Genomic DNA, 10,856 nt, shown 5'->3' on the forward strand with positions numbered 1-10,856 from the left:
CTCTTGTGTTAATGCCACCGTGGCGAATTTTCTTGTGCTTCTCTTCTTCGAAACAATATCCTTTAAAGACATGGCATACATTGGCATCTACTCTATCGCTTCTGTAAATGGAATATTTATGTGTAGCTATTCCAATATTTCCAGGAAGCAATGATATTGATCTTCATCGTTTTGCTTCTTTTTCAGTGTTTGAGGGAATGAAGGTAGGTGTACTTTTGCTGTTCCATGGTCTGGAGGCTTACCGGTGGTCACATCTAGGTTCTTCAGGTTCTATAACCTCAAGCTTCTTTGACTCAGTTTGCGTCAACGGCTTATTTGGTTCCATCGCATTTGAATTGGTCCTGCTAGGCTCCTTCTTAACTTCCATTGTCGCCTTTCCGCTTCTCAAGGTGATTGCTAGACATTACTCTTTCCCTGCATTCCCCGGGTTGCATAAGAGCTCAGTTGAGCTCGGCAGTGTTCCCTGTGGTTTATTTTTCAGCTCTCCCGCAATCTGTCCTATTTAGATTTCCAAGTTACGGATGGAAGTGATCTAGTTTTGGAGGACCATCTCATTCTTTTTGATGTACTAACAACTTCTCTAGAGAGAATGATGGTGGTGTTTGAGAGCTGCTGGCTTATTGTTGCTGTTGATCGTTAGTTCTTTGGAAAAATCCTGGCGGTCCTTCTTTTTGCGCTAGAGGTTGATAACCTTGTTGTTGGTTATTTTTCCTAGCAAAATTAGGGTGGTTTCGGCACCCAGGGTTGTACATGTTTGAAAAAGGGTTGTTCTTTTCAAAGTAGATCGACTGCGAATTTCGTGGACACTCTTCAACCTAATACGATTCTCCACATGTAGCACAACTGGTGCTTGTCTGTTCTATTGCGTTGACTTGCCCTCTTTGCATTCCAGGATTGTGGATTGCGATGCCCTGTAACAAATTTATCATCGCATTCATATGATTTTGCAAAGATGCGATGGCACCATTATTTGCATTATCTTCTCTGGGTTTTGCTCGTTGATCGCTTTCTTGACAATCTTCATGGCAGCTGTCAACGATACAGAATTTATTCCATGATAGAAAATCTCCATTTGGAGGCAATCCGGCAATCCATTGTGTGGGCAGTCGTGCACTAATCTCTTGAACCTCGCTCATTCGTCACTGAGCGATTCGTCTTCTTCTTGTTCAAAATTGGTGATTAACTTCCTCTTTTTGGCATTCTCTGTAGGAGGGAAATACTTCTTCATAAACCTCTCCATAACCTGCTTCCATGAAGTTATCTTTCCTGGTTCGAGGAAGTATGCCCATTTTCTTGCTTTATCGCATAGTGAAAATGGAAATAGCATGAGTCCAACTTTTTTAGCGGAGATATTAGGGAACACAAAAGGGTTACAAATTTCAATGAAGCTTCGTAGGTGGGCATGCAAATCTTCACCACACCGTCCTCTAAACTGTCTTGCTGTCTATATCGTTTGTAACATTATCGGCTTCATCTCGATCCTTGATCCATCCAATGCCGGTCTCATAATTCCTGGGGAGAAATCATACAAGTTTGGTGATGCATAGTCCCAGATGGGTCTATTGTGATCATTTGCCAGTAGGATAGGATTTTCCATTATGTTGTTTACATTTGCGGCTCGTTCTTCCGGTTGTTCAGCCAATATGGGAGTTCTTCCTTATTGTCAACGTCTGTTTCTCTGTCTTCTGCAAAATGTTCTTTCGATCTCTAGGTCGTAATTGGGCTTAGGAGGGTATCATTCGCTCATGCGACACTTGTTTCTTCCTTTACCAAAGGAATGGCAATGCATAAAGGTTGAAAGCTGCAAAAAAAATCAAAGAGGTTTGATGTTAGTACAAGCTATACCGTAGTCCCTGGCAACGGCGCAAAAAACTTGATGCATAAAATTGTGATGTGATGGTATGTGTTATGCGGTGATCATGCAATTTTTCCTAACAAGGCCCAAGTATAAGCCTTCTTAGGTTTCTTGATGAGTCCAAGGTCGAACACAGGGACTATTATATAGATATGCGACAGACTCTTTGATTCTATTGCTGTGGTAAAAATTAGTGAAATGGATAGTGTTTTGTTTTAGATTTTTTCTATGCGACAGAGTTGAACGCGGAGGGATGAAAGCGTAGAGTTAGAACAAATATGCGATGAAGGGGTTGAGAACGGTTTAGCTAACATTTCTAAGATTGTGCACAAGTTATGCGATCATGCTACACACAAATATCAGTACTACATTTCTCAATGCAGAATGCCACAATTCCTATTTCTAGGACGCATGCGATGTATATGCGAAAATGTCGATAGAACTTGTTTCTAAGCTTCTATTCTTGTTTATGTGATCTAATCTGACTTTCTCAAGCCTTGCTTCTATCTTTAGACTACTCTCTCAAGTATGTCCAAATGATGAATGATGCACACATAAGACAGGGTGGCCGCATACCACCAATCCTATTTCTAGGGCACATGTGATGTGTAAATAGTAGATAGAACTTATGTCTAAGTTTCTACTCTTGCTTATGCAATCTAATCTGACTCTCTCAAGCCTAGATTTTATCTTTAGACTACTTTCTCAAGTACGACCAAAGGGTGAATGATGCATACATAAGACAAGATGATCGCATAAACTGTAAATCTTAAGTCATGCTAGCTAAGTGCTTCTCAACCCATTCAGAAATTTAGCTACTCATGCATGGTATGGAGAGATTGATCATAGATTGAAATGAAGTTTCCATTTTCTGCAAATAAATTACTGAATACAAAATAAAAAATGGATTCGAGAGATAACAAACCCGGTAAGCAATGTCTTGCTTCCCGTGGCCTTTTACACTGCTATTTACCACTTCAACTCTGATCTAGTTGTGGATTCTTGCTTCGCAAGGGTTGGCCCTCTCTCCTTTGTTTTGCTTTTCGGCAGTCCCTCGATCTGTCCGAGAGTGATTTCTCTAGCCTTGTTTCTCGTCTCTTTGCTCTCTCCATCCTTTATGTATATGTATAAGTATGTGCGGGAATGGACTAACTAACTCACTCCCTTTTCTCTCTAGTGGCCTTCGGTATTTAGATTTCAAGGTGAAGCAGCTTTTCTTACAATGATTGCAATGATGGGCGGCATTAATTTTCCTATTCTGTTGCGCCATTTAAAAGTCACCGAAAGTTCAATGTACTTGCTACAGTGTGGTTTTTAATGACTTGTCAACTAAATTCGGAATCGACCATTATTAGCTTTACGTCCCATTATGAATTATTATTTTGTCGCCTTGATGCGAGGTCTTTATGCGATCACCTTTTCAAGAAAACTTCTCATAATCGCATGACTTGTGATCGCAACTTCTAGCGTGCTGCCGCATTGTACCTTTGGATCGCAATTTCATATGTGCCATCGCATTGTAACGCACAAAATAGGTAAATTAACTGCTTTTATGCAATGAGCAGTCGCGATCACATTTCCTTTCAGTTTAGCACTTTTGGACATGATATTGTCTATTTTACCATCGCATTCTCTCATTGTTTTACTTATTTGAGTTGTAATGACTTCTATTTCTACTAGTTATCAGAGTTGAAGATGCATTTTAGAGCTTCGTGCTTGAGCTATCCAAATGGTTGTCCAAACATTCCCTGCATGGACTCCATGATCTCACGTGCAGGGACCATAAGCTCATGCTTCTTGGCCAAAACATCGTTCACACTGGCCAAGATGTAATCTTGGGCCTTCTCGTTCGCCCGTGTCCATTTCTCATATGTCTCCCAAACATTTCGAGCGGCGGTCATCGATGATAAGAATGGTATTAATCGTGTTTTTTCGACCAGTGTAGTTTTCGCTAGTCAATTTATCGTCACTTAATAGAGCTAACTTGGCTGTTGCCATTTTAAAGTTGCTGAAAAACATGAACAAACTTAATAAGTCTATGCATTACCACTTTTAACACCAATTTTAGTTTAGCAAAATAGCTACAATGTACTCTAAGTGAATTGACATCTATTTTGCAATGATGCCCCAATAAGGCAGGACAAAAGTCACCGGTGGGGTGATCAAGTGCCTCTTCACTGGGATGAGACAGTCTTCACCATTAGACAGAAACAACTCTTGTAATTGACTCTAATAGTCACCATTTTTTGGTCCAGAACTGTTAACCTTTAACAATTTTGTGTAAGTATAACCCCTCATTTTAGGCCCTAGAGTCCCGCCCTAATGCACCCACCATAGGGAAAAAGTAGATTAGGACAAAAGATTAAAGCAACCTTATCCTATATAGGAGATTAGATAAAGAGTCGTGCAAAACTACCATCCTTTAAGGGGACACTCCCAGGGTGCCTCAAGGCGAAGCACAAAACGTTATCCAATCTAATGAGAGAGACCGTGGGATATGTTATCACATGTCATGTTCCCACTTACTATGAACATTCTCTCTATTCACCTTAGTATTGACCTACCCAAACACCATCATTTAGAGGGACACTCCCAGGGTGCCTCGAGGCCGAGGATAGATCTCATGGTGTGAACATTTGGGAGAAACATGAAGAGGTTTAAATGAAGTATCATATACCCCAAGCACCTCCCACTGAATGTTCTACCTATGGATTCATTAACTTAGACAATCCGACTACTGATTTTATCTAAGTGTAAGTTTAATTTGCTAAAAAAAACTCTCGCTTTTGATAATTAACAAGTTCGAATCAAGTCCCATTAAACACTTTAACGGACTATCATCAAATTTGCATGCATGCATCAAATCTATCTAATTCACTTTTCCAAGTAGGTTCCCAGGTAGGGGTTGAAGGAAATCAAATCCGAGATTTCCATGAGCAGTGGAAAATAGATTATTCTAAAGTACAATCATGAATGAACATTACAAATTACAGTCATAAACAAAACAAACAGTTATGCAATCAGTACAAAAATCACAACATGAACAATCAAATAAACAAGGAGAATGCTACGAACATTTGTCAACTCGTCTCCACGGCCCTTGCTCACGAATGCTCAAACACAGCAACCTCGAATGCTCGAAAACACAACCAGAACACTACATGAACACTTTATGCTCTTCCTCAGCGATTGCCTTGGTCATGAACACTCTAGCAAGAACATGAATAGCCTTCACAAAACCTTGACAACGTCGAGTTGAGTATGACACCACCAAGAAGGTTACCTTGGTATTCTCGGTGTGAGAATCCAGAGGATGGGCTCTGTATGGACTTAGAATGAGGCAGACGAAGAAGGAATGAACAATCATGTACATGATTGGGCAAGTGGGAGAAGACAGAAACCTATGACATAGGTCGATGCCCAATCGTTTAGCTAAAGCTAAGCGATCGTCTAGCAAAAGCTAAGCGATCGTTTAGCTTAGTGTCTGTCGCCTACAAAACACTACACGATCGTTTACTTCGCTCAAGCTGTCGCTTAGTAAATCAGTATTTACTAGACAAGCTCCATGAGTTTCTTTTTCTGAGAGAGAAATTTCAAAACATTTTTCCCAAAAACTTACTAAAATTAGGAAAACAATTTTCCTTTTATCCCACGGTTACCATGAACCACCAATAACCACACACTCAATTGGTTATTAAAGAAAAAAATTTAATTATCCAAGAATTAATATTATTATAAATATAAATGATAACCAATTTATCATACTATATTTATAACCTATAGTTTTAATATTTCATCTCATGAACATATAAGCCATAGTTTTTTTTTTTTCTATTCCATGGTACTTAATGTAAATCTCATTTACATCAATCCTCCACTAGATGTATCTCATACATAATATCGATTATATCAATTATAATCAAAATACCTCTTGTCAATTTGAACATTTCAAATCAAAACCAAGAACTGATCCTCAACTGAATCTATTAAGCTACCAAGGGGACCTTATGGACCTGTAGCTCGAAGCTCCAATGGTACGTGAATAACTGATTAAAATCTTTAGTCACGGGATCCACCATCCATTAATTGCCAGATACTCCACTAAAAATCAACAGTTGAACTCTCTTTACTACATATATATTATGTGTCCATCTTAACCAATTAGAAGTGCGACAATCCTTCACAGATCGCTCGTAAGTACAGCTCGACCAATAACCGTTATGCCTCTGTAGTTTCATCTAACTCCTTAAGTACCACTGATCCCTCTAATGAACATAAATCATAGCCTACTATGACCGAGTCCTCTCTTCCAAAGAGAAGTTATGGCCACTATGTTCAAGCCCCGGAATCAGCCCTTAAGGGATCAATCTCTCTACTTATCCCTGCTTCGGGAAAGGAGTGAATTCCATATTGTGGATTGAGTTCCCAACTCCCAGATCAGAAAAATCCCCAAAAAGGTAGGCATGTTGAGTTGGCAATCTGGCCACTCTTACCCATACTAATCAGGACCGCCCTCAAAGACAGGAGTTCCCAAAACACCCAGGATTAAGGTCGTGTCATCTATGGTTGTTTAGGTGAGATGTATGTCTCTAGTATCAATGACGTTATATATAGATTCTAGTCATCTCGTGGTCTAGGTTTTATACAAATTCTTTGTATAGGACACCCTCGCTCGTATGTCTCCATATGAATGGCTCGGATCTATCATCTGTAGTAGTTTACAACACTTGCAAACCTCTACAAAGCGGGCCGTATACGTAGTGTCACCAGGATTAGGTATCCCACCTTAATCCTTATACTACAGACCTATTTAGGTTATCACTTAAGGCATGATCCACTTGTATATCACATATACATGCTTAAGTTCACATAAGATAACCAAGGAGCTTTGTTTATTGGATATGAGTAAATGCCAGAATTAAATAACACTTATTTTATTCATCAAACAATGTGTATCTTTACAAAATAACGAGACTCCGAGAGAATTAGGACAACAATCCCAATAGGAGTGTTCCATTTTTGTCAGCTTAAGTACTCCAGCCTAGACAAAACCCGCCTTAGACAAAAGGTCCCTTATAGATAGATTTGGTACATATTTAATCTTTTATTAGTCAATTTAATCTTATTAAACTAATTAAAAGATTAACTTAGGTTTCTAATCTCATTAGAACCGTGATCTTAGGTCTATCTCCAACAAATTTTAGAACTCTTTTAAAACATGATTTAGGCCTAAGCTAGACTAGTTCTAATTGATTTTAGTTCTAATTTCCATTATAAATCTTATAAAAGGAAACAACCAAAATCATCCACATTGCTAAGCTAGACTAGGTATTTATAACTTTTATAAATTCAAACTATGTGTCATATTTCATGCAATGTCCATTCATTACTATATAACTCTTATATAAAATGTAATGAACTAAGCATACATGCTTCCATACACCGTTATACTATAACATTTATAATATAAAGATGATGCATGCATAAATATAACTTTTATATTATATGATGCATGAGCATGCTCTTATGTAATTTAATCATGCAAGCTACTATATCATATCTCTTACAATATAGAGATGATGCATGACAAATGCATGACTTATGGTGGGATTTAAAACATACTATATGACATATAATTTAAACATACATCTCATGTACATTCACCAAAATTAATAGACCGGGATGATTAGCCTAAAAAATCGGAAATAAAAACTATCTATTACATAAACCATCGAGTAAACTGGTTCAAATAGGTGAACTAGGTCTTGAACCGCCCGGGCGAAGCCTTGCTTCTTGATCGTGTAGATTTCTTTACCCCCATCATTTACACGATCTAGTAGCCAATGCAAACCGATTGAGTAAACACTTTACTTGTTCGTTTAGCATCAGCCATATGATCGTTTAGTAAATGTACACAATCGAGTTAGAACTTTTCTACTCGAGCATTTAGCCAATTCTAAACGATCGTTTAACCTGGGCTACACGATCTGACCAACACTTGGTCTTCTTCTTACTCGAAGTAAACTCCATCTCCATGCCTTGAAGCTTCATCACGAGCGACTCTTACAGACTCAAACTCTTTGAATTACACACTCGATAGCATTTTAATATGCCAAAAAACACAGGACCCTTACAATTAACTTTGAAATTTAAAAGAAAGCAATAACCAGAGGCAATCATCCCAGAAACTCCATTAATCCACATCCATAAAATACATTTAACAGTTAAACATAATGTAGACATGCTTAAAACCCACCAAGGATATAAATGCAATTCAATACATCAATGGATTTGGAATATCAGAACAACTTGGCTTTGATACCAAATGAAGGATCTCTTATTCAAGAGAACCAGTGAGTGGAAGCAAGATCTTTCCAAGCCCATTGTGAAGAATTGATGCATTCACAAATTGTAACGCTAAAATGTGTCTTTTACTTACAGCATGCGAACAAATATGAATATGGATGAATGAACAACAAGCTCATGTTGTATAAACTTGATGACGTAAAGATGGAAATGGAATGTGGATGCTGTGTTATGCATTATTACTTCTAAATATATGCGTTGTTAACTATATGCTTGTAGTATGCTATAGAGTAATGCGTTGTCACAAGTTTCCTTGCGCTGAAACCAAGTATAATTCCAACGCAAGTTTCTCAGAGTAATCCGAGGTCAAACACAGGGATTTTTTTCGTTAATGTGTTACTTTCGTGATATATGCGACCGGTTTTACAATTAACAAAAGATTCGGTTTGTACATGAATTTAAATTTCAATAAATATAAATTGCGTTGATAAAATAAAAGTGTGATAAAAGTAAAGTCCTAAACCATTATGATACAAGATACAAGATTCATGATACATGATACTGAGTTCGAGACTGACTGTGAAGTTATTCAAAGGATCGTGGTATGCGATGGCAAGTCTTTATGTATGAATCAGAAATAGAAAGAAATAGATGTAACTAAGGTTCCATTTTCCCTTGGCATACACCTCTCTGTGATCAGCCGCATTCCCATATCTCTATGGTGAAACAGGGATGAATGTGATGAATGCAAGGTTGCTTCCATCTCTGGAAGTACTTCTCGCTTTAGTTAACGTATTCTTCCAACCCTCTTTCGATAGGCGGAATGGCATCCACTTCTGCTCTCACAGGTGAAGATGCCGTCTAGTATGCTTTAGCTAAACATAATTATTTCCTTAACACGGATTAATTTACTTGCTTAATTCTTATTAATTACCCAGGGAATTAAGAAAACATCATAGAGAAAGTGAATCATGGATGAACGAAAATAGACAGAGAGATGATAATGGAAATGATCATAACAATTAATACTAAGATTAAGCGTCTGATACATGGTGTGAATGATAAAGTAAAGAAGATGAGTACAAGTGATGAAAACGAGATAGAAACAAATACAGAAGAGTGTCAACGTCTTGACACAGATTTGGATGGAGGTTTTGCTTGCCTGCGTATGGAATAGATGAAGAGAAGAGCTTCCCTCTCAGGCTTGCTCGTCTGGTAGAACTGACCTTCGTATAGAGCTTCAACAACGGGGATTGAAAGGATTCTTTTCCTGGAGACTCACTTTTCGGCCTTGTCTCTTGATTATCCCAGATCTACTCTGATCAGGCGCTCAGACCAGTCTCTCTCTCAGATCAGTATATACACGTCTCCCTGTATCAAGTATCTCTTTTCAATGGAATTGCAAAAGCTCTTTATAGGCGAAGCTTTGACTCTTTGCAATGTGGTCCCCACTTTATTGTTAAGGTAGTTTCTGAAATGGTGGAGTGAATATTCCTTCTGTTACGCAATCAATCCCGTAAAAAATGCACAACTGAATGCTATACACACGTCAAAATCCGCCGCAATTGTGTTGCTCTTTACATCTTCAATTGTTTGCCCGCATGCGGTGTTGTTTTTTATTACCGCATGCGGTTGAAATTGCATTGATCGCAAAGCTCTTGATCGATTGTCGCATGCGACGTCATTGCGTTGTTCATCTCTTCATTATTGATTGATGGGTGCAATGTGACGTAAATGCGTAGTTCAGTTTATCTTTGAGCCATGAACACATGCGATGACTTGATTTCCTACAAAACAGAACCGAAACATTCTTTTCTACCATCGCAGTGGTGTCAATGGGTGTATTGACGACAATTTATAATTCTCGCATTTCTTAGCCAAATTTCATACTATCGACGCAACTTTTCTTCCTTTTGGCCGCAATATCTAAATAAAACAATATAAATATCTTGTATTTCTACGTTAACACAAATGAATGAAGTTGTATTTATACGTTAACACAAACAATATAAATAACTTGTATTTCTACGTTAACACAAATGAATTAGCTTCTATACAAAGAAAACAATGAATGAAGTTGTCTTTTTTATTTGATTCAGACGGGTGCACGATTAAAAATTAACACCACGTTTCCATTAACACAAATGCATATTTGCAGAGGACGGGCAACAACGCATGTATCATCGCAACACACCCCTTAACTCAATGCATTTCTGGAGGACGAGTGCATGGTACTTCTACCAGCGCAACACTACCTCAACATAGTGCGTTTTTGCTAAGGACGGGATAACAATACATATGAGCGCAACACACCCCTCAACGCAATGCATTTGGGTAGAATGAACATAAAGTGTATCTTGTTATCACAAAATGCACCCATCATCGCGTTGCATATCAAATTTTATTTTTCCTTTTTAATTCATCAATAACGCAAGTCGAAAAGTATTTGCGATGTTCATTGTTTTATTCAGTCATTCACAAAAATTTTAAGAACAACGCTACTAATGCATACAAATTAAAGAAATTAAACATGACATGGAAATACATGCATTAAGGGCTAATTCTAATAAGCAGTAAATAACGCAATTTAGAAAGAAGTAAATGAAAGATATAAAGAAAGCAATTAAACATAGATATAAGGATGTTGATTGAAAGAAGTTTTTCATAGTTACCGCAATAGCATCCTCGCAAGCGG

General features: G+C 37.9%; 1 non-coding gene across 1 annotated transcript; it reads left to right on the plus strand.

Moving 5' to 3' along the window:
- Positions 1–1,088: 1,088 nt before the first annotated feature.
- Positions 1,089–1,195, plus strand: LOC120078830. Its single transcript, XR_005482112.1, has one exon. It is a non-coding gene; the product is annotated as a small nucleolar RNA R71 (small nucleolar RNA).
- The last annotated feature ends 9,661 nt before the right edge of the window (positions 1,196–10,856 follow it).

Source organism: Benincasa hispida, chromosome 5 (assembly GCF_009727055.1).
Source record: "Benincasa hispida cultivar B227 chromosome 5, ASM972705v1, whole genome shotgun sequence".
NCBI lineage: Eukaryota > Viridiplantae > Streptophyta > Magnoliopsida > Cucurbitales > Cucurbitaceae > Benincasa > Benincasa hispida.